Below are 13,538 nucleotides of genomic sequence, written 5' to 3' on the forward strand. Positions count from 1 at the left end.
GGAGGTGGCAAGACTTTTCATGAACCCCCCCCCTTTGGTTTTGGGCCACCCCAGTCCCTTTAATCACTTGAGCTTGCCAAGGGCCCTAACTTTTGAGCTCCACAGCAGATGGTGAAGTTTGGTGGTAAGACAGTGGAGGGCACAGGGCACGAAGGCTTGTTCGACAAATATTTGGTCACCCACCTACAGCCAGCGCCAGACTCTTTGCTATCTGTTAGCTGTCCTCCCACCCAAAGTCACACTGAGGGACTATGGCTTGCTGGCTGGTGCCTGAAAATCAGACACCTAATATCAAGGTAAATACAATTAAGTTCGAACCCACAGAACATTCATAGAAAACCAGATGCAGTGCATGAGCTGCCAAAGGCACATGAAAACCCACAGAAGACTCTGAAACAGAAACTGAATTCCCCCAAGAAACACACACACCACAGACCACCACCACCCCAATTTTACAGTCTTCCCTGAAGCTGCTCTTAACGGAGTCTTTTTAATTCTGAAACTACCTGACAGCGTCCTGAAGTTTGACCTGCACAGGCCTGGATCACGCAGTTGTGAGGACCGAGTTGGACATCTTCATCAAGAGCATTTCTGGCTGCCCAACCCCAGGTTCCTGGCCCAGTCCCTGATCTTCCCTCACCTGAAATCCCGGGGGTGTCTATTCTCTGCCAAACTGTGGGTGGGGGCTGGAGGGCTGGAGAGGGGGAGGAAGAGAGGAACAAAAAAGCCCAAGGGGATTGTGGGGTAAACTTTGGAGGGTTGGTGCATGCATCCTTCTCTCCAAGAGGTGCTGGCAACTTGATTTGGGGAAGGCGATGGATCTTCGGTTGGGAGGGGGGAAGGAGGGGGGAAGGGAGTCTGGTCCTGAGTGGGGGTGGTCTAAGCTGATGCCCCAAAGTCTTCAGCTCCTAGAGAGCAAGTGTGAGCCAGAGCTGCGGCAGGAGCGGGTTTGTATCCGCTCAAAGTTTGCTTTTGGTTTGTTTCCTTCCGAAGTGCAATCACCGCTGCGTTTCCAAGCCCCCGCGCACCTCCAAGAACCCAAGGGGCTCCTGGGCCGCGGCTGTCCAGTGCCAGGGGCTCCGAGAGGCGCCCTGGGCTGCGGGCGTGGACTGGGCGTCGAGGGAGACGCGGCCAGGTTTGGGGTGAGCCGGGCGGGGACCGGGGAGGGGGGTGGCTCGGGGAGCCGAGCGCCGAGAGCGCGGCGGGCGGGCCCCGGAGCCCATAAACCAGCAGATTAACGAGCTTCCCCGCACTCCCAAGCGGCTCTTCCCTCTCCCCCACTCGCCACCGGTTCGTTTTTCTCCCCCTTTTTGGGCTCCCTCCAGAGCACTCCCGGGCCGGACGCCCCGCGCACTGGCCGGGAGGCGGCGGCGATCCGCGCCCCCAGCCTCAGCCCCAGCCCCAGCCCAACGGCGCGGTGGGCACGCACGGGCGGGCGGAGACCCGGGCTTCGGGGCGGGGAGAAGGCGGGGGTGTCCCAACGATCAGCAGGCACCCGTGCGCGGGGGGATACCGACCCTCCCAGACTCTCCGCAGCCGCTGTCACATCCGAGGCTGGAGACCCCTGTCCACCCAGTCCGGGCGCGCAACTCGGGGACGGGAGTCGGCGGGGGGCGACGCGGAGAGGGGACACGGCGACTCCCGCCCAGGGGAGACGCGGGATCACCACCGCTGCCCCGCGTCCAGGAGGGCACTGGCCCACGCAACACACACACACACACACACACACACACACACACACACACACACACACGAGAGCGCGCGCAGCCCACTCGAGAATGCGGGCGTGGGCTCCGCGGCGGCCGGGCAGCGGGGCACGGCGGGGAGGTGTCGGGGCGACGGTGCGGGCATCCCCGAACGCTGGGCAGGGCTCGGAGCCCGGCGAGCAACGTCCGAGCTGAAGTTGGGGGGCGAGCGCTGGAGGGGAGCCCGAGACGCTCGCCAAGGTGCGGTCGGAGCGCCCCAAACGGACGGTGGGAGTCGGGGGAGGGCACGGGGCGAGAGATGCCAGAACTTACCGAGCGACTCCCTCATGCTGCCCCACGCCGCCGCCGCCGCCGCCGCCGCCGCTCCGGGCCGGCCCGGCACGAGCGCGACCCGCCGGGCTCGCAGTCACGGCGCCGGAGCATGCCCGGAGCCACCGCCCGGGCCCCGCCCACCGCCTGAGGCTCCGCCCACCGCCCGTGGTCCCGCCCACCGCCCCGCCCGCTGAGCGGCCTGGGGGCTACCGCTCTTTTGGCGGGAGCAGCGCCTAGGGTGAAGGCATGGCCTTTTTCAGGGTGGTACAGCCTACTTGGGTGATCCATCCCTTCTGCCTGTCACTTGGGTGGCTTTAACCCAGTGCCAAAGTACAAACAGATTTAACTCAAAAGATAATACAGAGGGTAATTACTACAGTGCTCTCATGCCCTCGATCCAGTTGGATCCTTGGCACCCCAACATGGTCCCGGAGCAGAAGCAGGAGTGATCCCTGAGGTCAGAGCCAGGAATACGCCCTGAGCACTATTGGGCGGCCGGGTGTGATCCAAATAAAACAAAACAAAACAAAACAACAGAAAAGATATCCAATAAAGAAAAGCCTCAACAGTAGCCTGCAGGAGACCTTAAAGATTATCTGGTCTACCAGCAATGGGGCAGGTTAGGAAACAGACACCGAGAGTGGGAGGTCAGTGCGAGCACAATCCAGACTGAACATTTACCCACCCTCAACCCACTCCTTGTTTTTCTTTGCAGCCTGAAGAGTGCGCGCTGGGGCAAAAGTCATAAAATGTTTAACTTTGTTGACAAGTTAGAGAGGAGAGGATGTTGGCTAAATCAAGCTCAGAGCCGAGCTGACTGGGAACCCTGCACAAGAAAATTTTAAAAAACTCTTCAGGCATACCCTGGATTTGGAACTTGCTGCTCTAACACCAAATACCTAAAGTTCTTTATCCCTGTCTGAACCCATCACATGCATGTCTATGTGTGTCTTTCTCTTCTTAATCCTCACCACAGCCCTATGAAGTGGGGTACCACTGGAAATTGGGGTGCTGGTAAGCCCACCACTAGCAAGTATGCGGAATGTAAGCCAAGATCCTAGAGGCTGAGCACACGAGTGCTGGAAAGAGCATTATGACCACGTGCTGCCCTGTGCATTCTCTGTAGTGCATCTGAGGAAACCAGATGGCAGATATGGCAGAGGACAGCATGATCGGGCATCAGATGGCTTGGGTCCCGATCTAAGGCCCTTCTGCCACTTTCTAGATGTATGCCTGACTCCTCAGTATCCTCACTAGCAATATGGGGATAATGACATCGACCTCATAGGAATCCCCTGAGATGAAAAGCAGTTCTGAGCACTCAGCACAGTGACAGGATCTAGTGAGAGCACCGAGAATGTTGGCTTCTGCAATCAATACTTGTACAAGTGCTCTATAGACTGGAGCTACCACGGGGAGGGGCACTTTGTGGGCAGCAGCCCAAAGGACAAGAGGGCTGTGGTTAGACTGGGACAAAGGGGTGTCATCTCCAGGCTAGGGGTATAGGATGAGGGGGTGAGGGTGTGGGATAAAGAACATGAAAAGCAAAGGCCTATCTTGGAAATCAACTTGTTTGCAGTGGAAACATTACTTCTTGTCATGAAAAACATTATTTGACAAAGTCAGAGTTTGAAGTTCATGCTTTGCATGAGTGAGGTCCAGGTTCAATATCAGCATTCAAAGGTCCCCTAACACGACCAGGAGTCTCCCTGGAGCATTAAACTGGAAATAGTTCCTGAGTACTGCTGCGAGTGCACCCCATCCCCAAGAAAAAGCATCTTTTTGAAATAGATTGCTCCTTAGTGCCATATAATTCCCATTTACCTAGGTTTATCATTCTGTGAAATTGCTTCTTGTTGTGATGGAATGCAAATATATGCCCAACTCAGTATAGACAGACATGGAATCAGATACCCCAGGTCACTTCCTAGTCAACAAATCAATATTCACATTTTTCCTCCCAGAACAGTGGCATGTTGTTGGGATTCTAGGTCAATGCCCCTTCAGCAGTTTGATAATGTGGGAAAAAAGTGTTGAGTACATAAGGTAGCTGAACAGTTGCAGTAGGAAATGTTAAAGCAATACTGGATCTAGCTAAATCAACCCAGGTAAAGTTTAGTAACGAATGGTGTTTTGGAGGTTTAAGGGATGACTCAGTAGCTTATAAAGTAGTGTGAGGCCATGAGTTCCACATATTCTTCTGTCTGGAACACCCCAAATTGCAGCAAAGTCCTGGTTCTCTGACTCTTCACCAGGCAGTGTACAAATACCAAAACTGAAAGGCAGGACCCCTAGCAAGTGCTATAGCAAGAAGAAGAAGGAGGAGGAGGAGGAGGAGGAGGAGGAGGAGGAGGAGGAGGAGGAGGAGGAGGAGGCGGAGGAGGAGGAGGAGGAGGAGGAGGAGGAGGAGGAGGAGAAGGAGAAGGAGAAGGAGGAGAAGAAGAAGTAGAAGAAGAAGAAGAAGAAGAAGAAGGAGAAGGAGAAGAAGGAGAAGGAGAAGGAGGAGAAGAAGAAGAAGGAGAAGAAGAAGAAGAAGAAGAAGAAGAAGAAGAAGAAGAAGAAGAAGAAGAAGAAGAAGAAGAAGAAGAAGAAGAAGAAGAAGAAGAAGAAGAAGAAGAAGAAGAAGAAGAAGAAGAAGAAGAAGAAGAAGAAGAAGAAGAAGAAGAAGAAGAAGAAGAAGAAGAAGAAGAAGAAGAAGAAGAAGAAGAAGAAGAAGAAGAAGAAGAAGAAGAAGAAGAAGAAGAAGAAGAAGAAGAAGAAGAAGAAGAAGAAGAAGAAGAAGTGCAAGTTTCGTGGTCAGAAGTGTGACCTCTGGCAAACACTACTACACAGGATTTTGCTAGCATCACAACTAAGTGAGAGCAACCCAACCCCAGGTGAGCACTGCATCCAAGTCTTTGAACACTACAACCAGATGTGCAACCCCTTGTAATCGAAAGAACAACAATGGCAAGGGAATAGGGAGGAGAAGAAATTGTGTTTTTGAAGGAAGATTGGTTGGTAAATGATTTCTGAGGTGGAGGGCAGTTTAGAGCTACAACTAGCAATGCTCAGTGGCTACTCCTACCTTAGTGCTGGTAGGGTGACTCTTGGGGTTCTTGGGAGAACATTTAGTGCAGATGTTGAAAGTTGGCCATGCAAAATATGCCTTCTGACTCTTGGGTCATCTTCTTGACCCAGGTAAAGGCAGATTTCATTAGTAGAAGATAACAGAATAGAAAGATACTGGAGATTCTGAGCAAGAATCTCTAGTATGACAACTGCAAAAGATTATTTGTGGTTTTGACACTCACTTTTCATCATGATGTCTTCATTTCAGAATTTTTGACTTCTCTCTCTTCAGGACCCTATACATAACTGGTCTATAGCTGACTAGGACCATTTCAAATAAGCCAGCAGTGACAAAACAAGACTAGCAGATATGGTGGGGAAAAGGAGAACGGTGAAAGACTTTTCTTTTCTTTTCTTTCCTCTCTTTTCTTTCCTCTCTTTTCTTTCCTCTCTTTTCTTTCTTTCTTTCTTTCTTTCTTTCTTTCTTTCTTTCTTTCTTTCTTTCTTTCTTTCTTCCTCCTTCCTTCCTTCCTTCCTTCCTTTCTTTCTTCTTTCTTTCTTTCTTTCTTTCTTTCTTTCTTTTCTTTCTTTCTTTCTTTCTTTCTTTCTTTCTTTCTTTCTTTCTCTCTCTCTCTCTTTCTTTCTCTCTCTTTCTTTCTTTCTCTCTCTTTCTTTCTTTCTTTCTTTCTTTCTTCTTTCTTTCTTTCTTTCTTTCTTTTTTTCTTTCCTTTATTTTAAGATTTGGGGAAGAGTTGTGGAGAAGAAAGAATTTAAGATTGAACAAACACACCAGTGGTTGAGTGTCTAAATAATAGTGTGACATGGTTGAGACATAAGTGTGCAAGTTGTTTCTCCAAATGAAGATAAAAGCTGGGCAGACAAATCAATTGGAACATGATGTCACACTGCTCAGAAGTATGTACAGGAACATGGGATGGTGGTTTGAGATTTGAGGACTTATCTCTTCATATGTGGTCTCATGTATTTTACATATATACATACCAATAACTGTTATCCTCCTCTTAAAAAAGCGGTTTCTTCTGAAGTCAGGTTTTTGTAACTCAGAAAACACCTATGTCTGTTTAATCTTGACAACAGGAAGAATAACATTTCTACTCTTACATGATATTAAGGACAAGAGATGATTTAAGTCAACTTTTAGCACAATGCAAGTGAACAGTTCATGCTGCCAGGGACCCCAGCTATGACACAGCTCTGAATACCCAATGTCCCTGCCTTTCTCTGAGTCCTGGGAAAGGGGCTCAGACTCAGGAAGGAACTTGGCTTACTGAGTCATGGGACAGATGTGTGATAGTCAGGAAAAGAAAACTTAAGACAAAAAATATCTTTATTAGCTCATTGCCTTTTTAAGGACCTAGAACAACCTTCCTCCCTCTTTGCTTTATAGCTCTTCTATGAAGAATCACTGGAAGAATCACTTGCTGCTGATTTGATAGTTTTCTTATACTGTAAAAATACTACCAGTTCTCTTTTTTTTTTTCAGAATTAATGTTCTTGAAAATTCCTTCAAAATCTCTTCTTGGCTTCTATAAAACTCTAGAAAGTCAGCCAATGATAATGATATCCATTCTGGAAAGGGTTGTGTGTCGATAGGTGTTTCATAGAATTTGTTTTCAGTTATCAACAGAAATTTTATTCCTTCAGAGGCTAAACTGTATAATCCCTTTACAGTCATGGAAATCTGTGCTTCAAAGTATACATTAGGGATCAGGTATTTCAGGGGCAGTGTGTGTGTGTGTGTGTGTGTGTGTGTGTGTGTGTGTGGTGGTACTGTGGTGTGGGAAGGGGAGGCTTGTTGACTAAAAGCAACATTCTTGGGCCTCATCAACAATGAACACAATTAGAATTTCTAATTCCTACAACTGAGACCCTGGAATCTGTACTTTCAATAAATATCTAGACGATTCTGCCTCCAGTAAAGTTTGAGAAGCAGAGCATAAGAAATAAAAAGAGCCTCACAGAATGATTGGCACATAATAAACACTAAAAAAAAACTAGTAGCCATAGACATTGTTTGATGATGAAGAATAGCAAGACTGTGTCCCTTGGGAGTGAAGTGCATTAGGTGTGTGTTAATTCTTGACTTAGAAGATTGAGTGCTAACCCAAAAAAGAAAGCTTACAACCCCAGCGATTAAGAAAAGAATAACAAATGTGTTTCAATCATATACCTTAATTTCCAGAACTATGAATCATGGTTGTTGCATGAGAAAAATCATTTTTAGTTATTGTCTATCTCTTTGTCAACATTTTTCTCCCAAAGGCAACCCCTGAATGGGAAACAGCCTCCCAACTCCCTCCCAAGTCCTGTCACCACTCACCCCAGCAAAGTTTCTGTTTACTAGTGGCTGGTAGAACACTCCAAGCATCCCCCTGTCTGCAACTGAAAATTCTTTGCCAAATTCATAAGGAAAGTCCTGTTTTCATGTCTTTTGGAGAATGACACTGGCTGGCTGAATTCCCACTGGCGCCAGGGAGATGCACATCTGGTTTAAGAAAGACCATGGTGTGACTTACACTAGAGTCATTTAAGCAGAGACAGACACCCTAGGCTCATCCCTCCTGCCATCACAGGAGCCAATCATCAATCGAAATAAACCCTAAGTCACTTTTTAGTTTTTTTAAATAGAAATATGTAAGCAAAACTGAAATAAGTTTGTTACCAACATTAATTGCAAACAGACAAACAAAAAGCTTCCTCTTGGAGGAAGAATGATATACCAGTTGATTTATTATTATTATTATTGTTATTAAGGGCTGGATCTATAGCAGAGTGGTAGGGCATTCGCCTTTCACGTGGCTGACCCATGTTCGATTCCTCCGCCCCTCTCGGAGAGCCCAGCAAGCTACCGAGAGTATCTCGCCCGCACGGCAGAGCCTGGCAAGGTACCCATGGAGTATTAGATATGCCAAAAATAGTAACAATAAGTCTCTCAATGAGAGACGGTACTGGTGCCTGCTCAAACAAATCGATGAGCAACGGGATAACAATGACAGTGACAATGACAATTATTGTTATTAAGTTGGTGATGGAAGCAAACAACACAAAGCCATATCCCGGTGCCAAGCACTAGGTAGGACTTACATTCTTCCGTGTAGGTAAGGAATGTTTTTATTATCATGTTCTATGATTTTGTCATGGCAATTATAATTGTGTGTTGAGGAGAATGTACAGCTTCCTTCACAGAAAATTTCCCCAGGGCCAGAGATACAGTTTGGGGTTAAGGTGTTTGCCTTGCACAAAACTATTTCCAGTTCCTTGTGGTTCCCTTACTGATCCCTACCCCCAGCACAGCCAGGGGTGATCTCTGAACACACAGCCAGGAGTATCACTGGCTGTATTCAGTAAACCCTGAGTATCACTAGGTATGGGCCCCGCCACTCAAAAAACAAAAATAAAAACATGTCCATGTATTTGTCTATATAAAATCATGTAGTAATTTGTTTAAGCAGCTAGTAGCTAACATAGCATTTAATGTAATATATCTTGGATTTGCTATATTATTATTTATATTTAGTTCAATTACTGGATTATAACTTTTGGCAGAAGGGATTCCTTTTCTTTTTCCAACATATTTTTATTTATTTAAAAAATATTTACATGTTTTTGAAGCACCATGATTAAAAAATTGCTCATAATAGAGTTTTAGACTTACAATATTCCAACATCAGCCCCACCATCAGAGTGACCTTCTCTCAATCAACACTCCCAGGTTCCCTCTCATCCTATAGCCTGCCTCCTTGGCAGATACACTCTTTTCCTAGCGGTTTTATTTATTTTTATTCTATTTTTTGTTTGGTTTTGTTTTATGATGCCAGGGATTGAGCCAGGCCCTCACACGTTCAAGGCAAATTCTCTGACTAAATAACATTCCTGACATAAGTTTTTAAATTTTCCCTCTTTAATTTTTTATTAATTGAGAATATATGATCTATAATACTGTTAATAATGTTTCTCATGCACGTAATTCCAGCCCCACACCCATCACCAGTGTATCTTTCTCCATCCCTTAGGATCCCACCATTTCTCCTTTTCAACCCTGTCCCTCACAAACTCAATTGTGTGGATCAGTTCTCTTCTTATATTGCTTTTGACTGGTGGAAGGAACTCCACTCTAATCCCAATTCTTCCCTTAAGTTCTGTATTTCTCTAATTAGCTTCCATTTATTATCAAGTCTGATGAACACTGTGCCTTCATTGAGATACACATCTTGTTTACCTCCTCCATACCAGCCAATATCTTCCCTGCACTGAGTTAACTGGGAACACTAGAGATAGTACTTGTGCTGCACAGTCCACTAGAATTATACAACCCAGTCACTCTGTAACTGGCTGGCCTTTCTTCCCACAGATCCCAGCCAAGGCTGTGGTCTAGACTTCCGCCGTATTTCATTCTGCTTCCTGATGGATTTTGGTGTTTCTCACTGTGGGCCTATTTGGCATAACAAGCCAGGTGATTCCGGGGAAACTATGAGTAACTTGAAATGTTTTCTTAATGGCTCTAGCCTATGTCACCTCTCCACCCTCTTTATAAATCAAGACACAGGTACAAATTGATTCTTTGTTTACTACAGGTAGCACCACATCTCTAAAGTAAAAGCAATCATCGCCATTCACCTGTACAAATCCTCAGTACACAGTAGAGTCAAAATAGTCAGTTTAGGACCAAAAGTTACTTTTTCATAATGACTGACACGTTCAGAAAATGTCTAAAGTTTAGTAAATACCTTATCCATTTCCTTCAAATTCGTTTTGGCTTTTACTCTTTGCTCTTTTTCATGTTCTATCATAAATCCAGCATAACACTGTAGCACTGTCCTCCCATTGTTCATCAATTTGCTCCAGCAGGCACCAGGAACATCTCCATTGTGAGACTTGTTATGGTTTTTGGCATATTTGATATTGCCAGGCTTTGCCATGCAGGCAGGATACTAGGTAGCTTGCCCGGCTCTCTGAGAGGGATGGAGGAATCAAACCCTGGTTGGCCACGTGCAAGGCAAAAGCCCTACCTGCTGTGCTATCGCTCCAGCCCTAAATCCAGGATACTGTCCTAAAACTCATCATTAGCTTCCTAAATACCTAAGGACATAGCAGATTTTGTTTTTGTTTACTCCACCCAAAATCAGATTTCCTCAAAGCAAATATGTAAAAAAAAAATGCAAATTAGAGAGGTCAAAAAGACCGATTAGAGCTTTGCAGGTAGGCAATGACTAGATATGAAATATAAATTTGAGGAAAAAAAAAGAAATAGTTAATGAAAGCCAGCTTTTCATCAGCATGAATTTAAAAAAAAATAAAATTTAAATTCAAACCCAGTGATTTCCTTGTCTGAAAGAATTAGTAGGTTCTGGAATAAGTGGCTGCATTATTTCTTGTTAGCATTCCCTGATAACTTAGTCCCTTTTTGCCATTTGGCTCTGATAAGACCACAGGTCCCATTTCTGCCTGTGTCCTCACAGAGCCTCTGTCCCTGTGGGAGGCTGTAGCGCACTTCCCTCCTGAGAGGCTGGATTGAGTGCAGTTTTCAAGCCAGCAGGAAACTGCCTGTACTTTCTAGTTTCTCAAACAAGAGCATGTATTAATTCTCTGTCTAAATATTTTTGCAGTCTTCCCTATAGTTTTTGATGCCTGGAATGTATATTAGAATCTTTGCTGAAACCACCAAATACCGAAAGGTTACCATAACTAACTAGTCACAGATGGGGTATTAAATCCACCCCTATTTTTTTCCCTTCTCCATATAACATACACTGGAGCCATAATATTATACATTCTTCGAACAGATGCTATTCATAAATAAAACTAATATCTTTTCCAGAGAGCACAACCTTGTTCATGGTCAGGGGCCACCTGTTTATCAATAGGCAAATCTAGCTATGAGTTATAATGGATTATATATATTGGAGGATTCATTTAAATATAGAAGAACTTTTCCCAGTGACTAATTCTTCACTGCTACCTCATAGTGAGTTGTTCCAATATAATTTTCATTGGTTTTACTTGTCCCAGTTTTCATAATTAACTATAGTATGAAAAGGGCACTAGAACACAGGGACAGAAATGTGACAGATGGAAGTATGTTAGGACAAAATATGCTAATGTTAAAGCCATTGCAGAATGGAAAATCTGATTTCCAGCCATTTGATGCAAATTTTTAGGTCCTGGATAACTGTGTGTAAACTATGTTAAGTTTTTAAATTAAGACATAGATTTGTCTAAAATACATTCATTTTAAATAGTGATATAAAGGCAGTAATAAAGAACCCCCACATATGCCAGTACATCAGTGCTTTGAAAAACAACGTTCTCTTCTTTGTTCATAAAGATGGGTGACAAGATGGCATCCCAAGAAAATAAAATTACCTGACTTTTAAATAAAAGGCCCGGGGCCAGGAAGATAGAGTGCAGTGGTTAGGGTCAGAGCCCCAGCACCCTGGGCATCACCGGAGATGCTCTGGGGGACCCTAAACGCCAGCTGGGATAATCTGCAACACTTCAGGGTCCCTGCATTGAATCCCTGGCCTACTTGGCCAAGAATCGCTGGAGGGACACCCAGGCCTACCGAGCTCTGCTTTAAGACCCCCTCAAAAAATATAAGGAAAGACCATGAAACAGATTCGTTCATAGTAAATTTCCGCTCATACTTAGTAAAGGTTATTTAATGTTTCTATTTTCAAGGCTGGAGTGATAGCACAGCGAGTAGGGTGTTTGCCTTGCACGCGGCCAACCCAGGTTTGATTCCTCCATTCCTCTCAGAGAGCCCAGCAAGCTACCGAGAGTATCCCGCCCTCACAGCAGAGCCTGGCAAGTTACCTGTGGCGTATTCGATACACCAAAAACAGAAACAAGTCTCACAATGGAGACGTTACTGGTGTCCACTCGAGCAAATCGATGAACAATGGGATGACAGCGCTACAGTGCTATTTTCAAGGCTGTATAATACAGTTGGTATTTTGCACTATGTTGACTCTATTTGTACTAACTCAAAATAAAAGTGTGGTTTTTGCAATATTTCTATATTCATAAAGGTCTCATTTATCACACCAGTTTCTAAGTTTCTTAATGGCAAGAAACCTGATGACAACTACCATCACACAACATAACTACTAACACTATAAATGGAAACGGTAATAAAAAGTTCTCCCCCAAAACAAAGGACAGATTTACTAGGCAATTTTGCTAAACATTGAAGAAGTTAAGCTATTCTCCTAAGACTTTTAAAAAAATTAAGGAAGAAGGAATACTTTCAAATGCTGTCTATTAGATCAGAATTATTCTGATATCAAAACCAACCAACATACATAAAAAGAAAATTTCAGACCATTATGTATGCAAAATTAATATATGTGAATTCTAATATATATTAATATACATACAAAAATTATCAAGAAAGTACTAACAAATTTAATAGAAGAATTCAGTAAAAGGATCATACAAAATGACTATACAAAGTTTATTCCAGAGATTCAAGAATAATCCAACCTATTCAAAAAAGTCAATGTGATATGATATGATATATATAAAGATAAAAGTCATATGACAGTACCAATAGATTAAGAAGACATTTGACAGGATTCAGAACCCATGTATGATAAAAGCTCTCAGAATAAGGGGAATATAAGGAGCACATCTAATGAAGGCCATATGCAAAGAACCCACAGCTATAAAACTGTTGGATCAGACTAAATAAGCTGAAATTGTTTTATTATTATTATTATCATCATCATCATCATCATCATCATCATTATTACTATTATTTTACTTTTTGGGTCACACCTGGCTGTGCACAGGGGTTACTCTTGGCTATGCACTCAGGAATTACTCCTGGCAGTGCTCAGGGGACCATATGAGATGCTGGGAATTGAACCCGGGTCAGCCGCGTGCAAGGCAAATGCCCTACCTGCTGTGCTATAGCTCCAGCCCTGAAATTATTTTTTTTTAAGTCAGAAACAAGACCCATCTATTTTCACTACTTTTATTTAATTTAATGTTAGAAATATTAGAACAACCAGAAAACAAGAAACTAAAGGAATTCATATGAGAAAAAAAGTGAAATTATCATTATTTGCAGATTGTATAATACATATTAAAGCCTTTAATTTGAAGAAATTAATGAGTATGGCATTATATATGGCATTAAAACCAATATAGAAAAAATCTATTGCATTTCTAAATGCAAATAGCAAATGAAAAGAAGTTAAGAAAACATTCCTATTTCAAATTGAAATCTAATTTTTATCTTAGGAATAAATCAAATAAAACTATGAGAGACCATGTAACAAAAACTACAAGATACTATTAAAAGACATAGCAAGACATTAAGAAATTAAAAGACATTCCATTCACATGGTTGAGGAGAATACAGTTATGATGTCCATTTTATCAAAATAACATATAGCACTGTCATCCCATAGTTCATCGATTTGCTTGAGCGGGCACCAGTAACAT

At 43.8% G+C, this 13,538-nt stretch overlaps 1 protein-coding gene across 2 annotated transcripts in view; it reads right to left on the reverse strand.

Moving 5' to 3' along the window:
- Positions 1-13,538, reverse strand: part of JCAD (junctional cadherin 5 associated) — a 103,128-nt gene that overhangs the window by 49,897 nt on the left and 39,693 nt on the right. Inside the window, exon 1 of one of the 2 annotated variants that reach the window (XM_055146834.1) lies at positions 2,019-2,157. The exons of the other annotated variant lie outside the window; for it this stretch is intronic. The gene's annotated coding sequence lies outside the window, so the exon portion shown is untranslated. Of the gene's footprint in view, positions 1-2,018; positions 2,158-13,538 lie in introns of those variants that run through there. 2 annotated transcript variants of the gene reach the window in all.

This window comes from Sorex araneus, chromosome 9 (genome assembly GCF_027595985.1).
Source record: "Sorex araneus isolate mSorAra2 chromosome 9, mSorAra2.pri, whole genome shotgun sequence".
Lineage (NCBI taxonomy): Eukaryota > Metazoa > Chordata > Mammalia > Eulipotyphla > Soricidae > Sorex > Sorex araneus.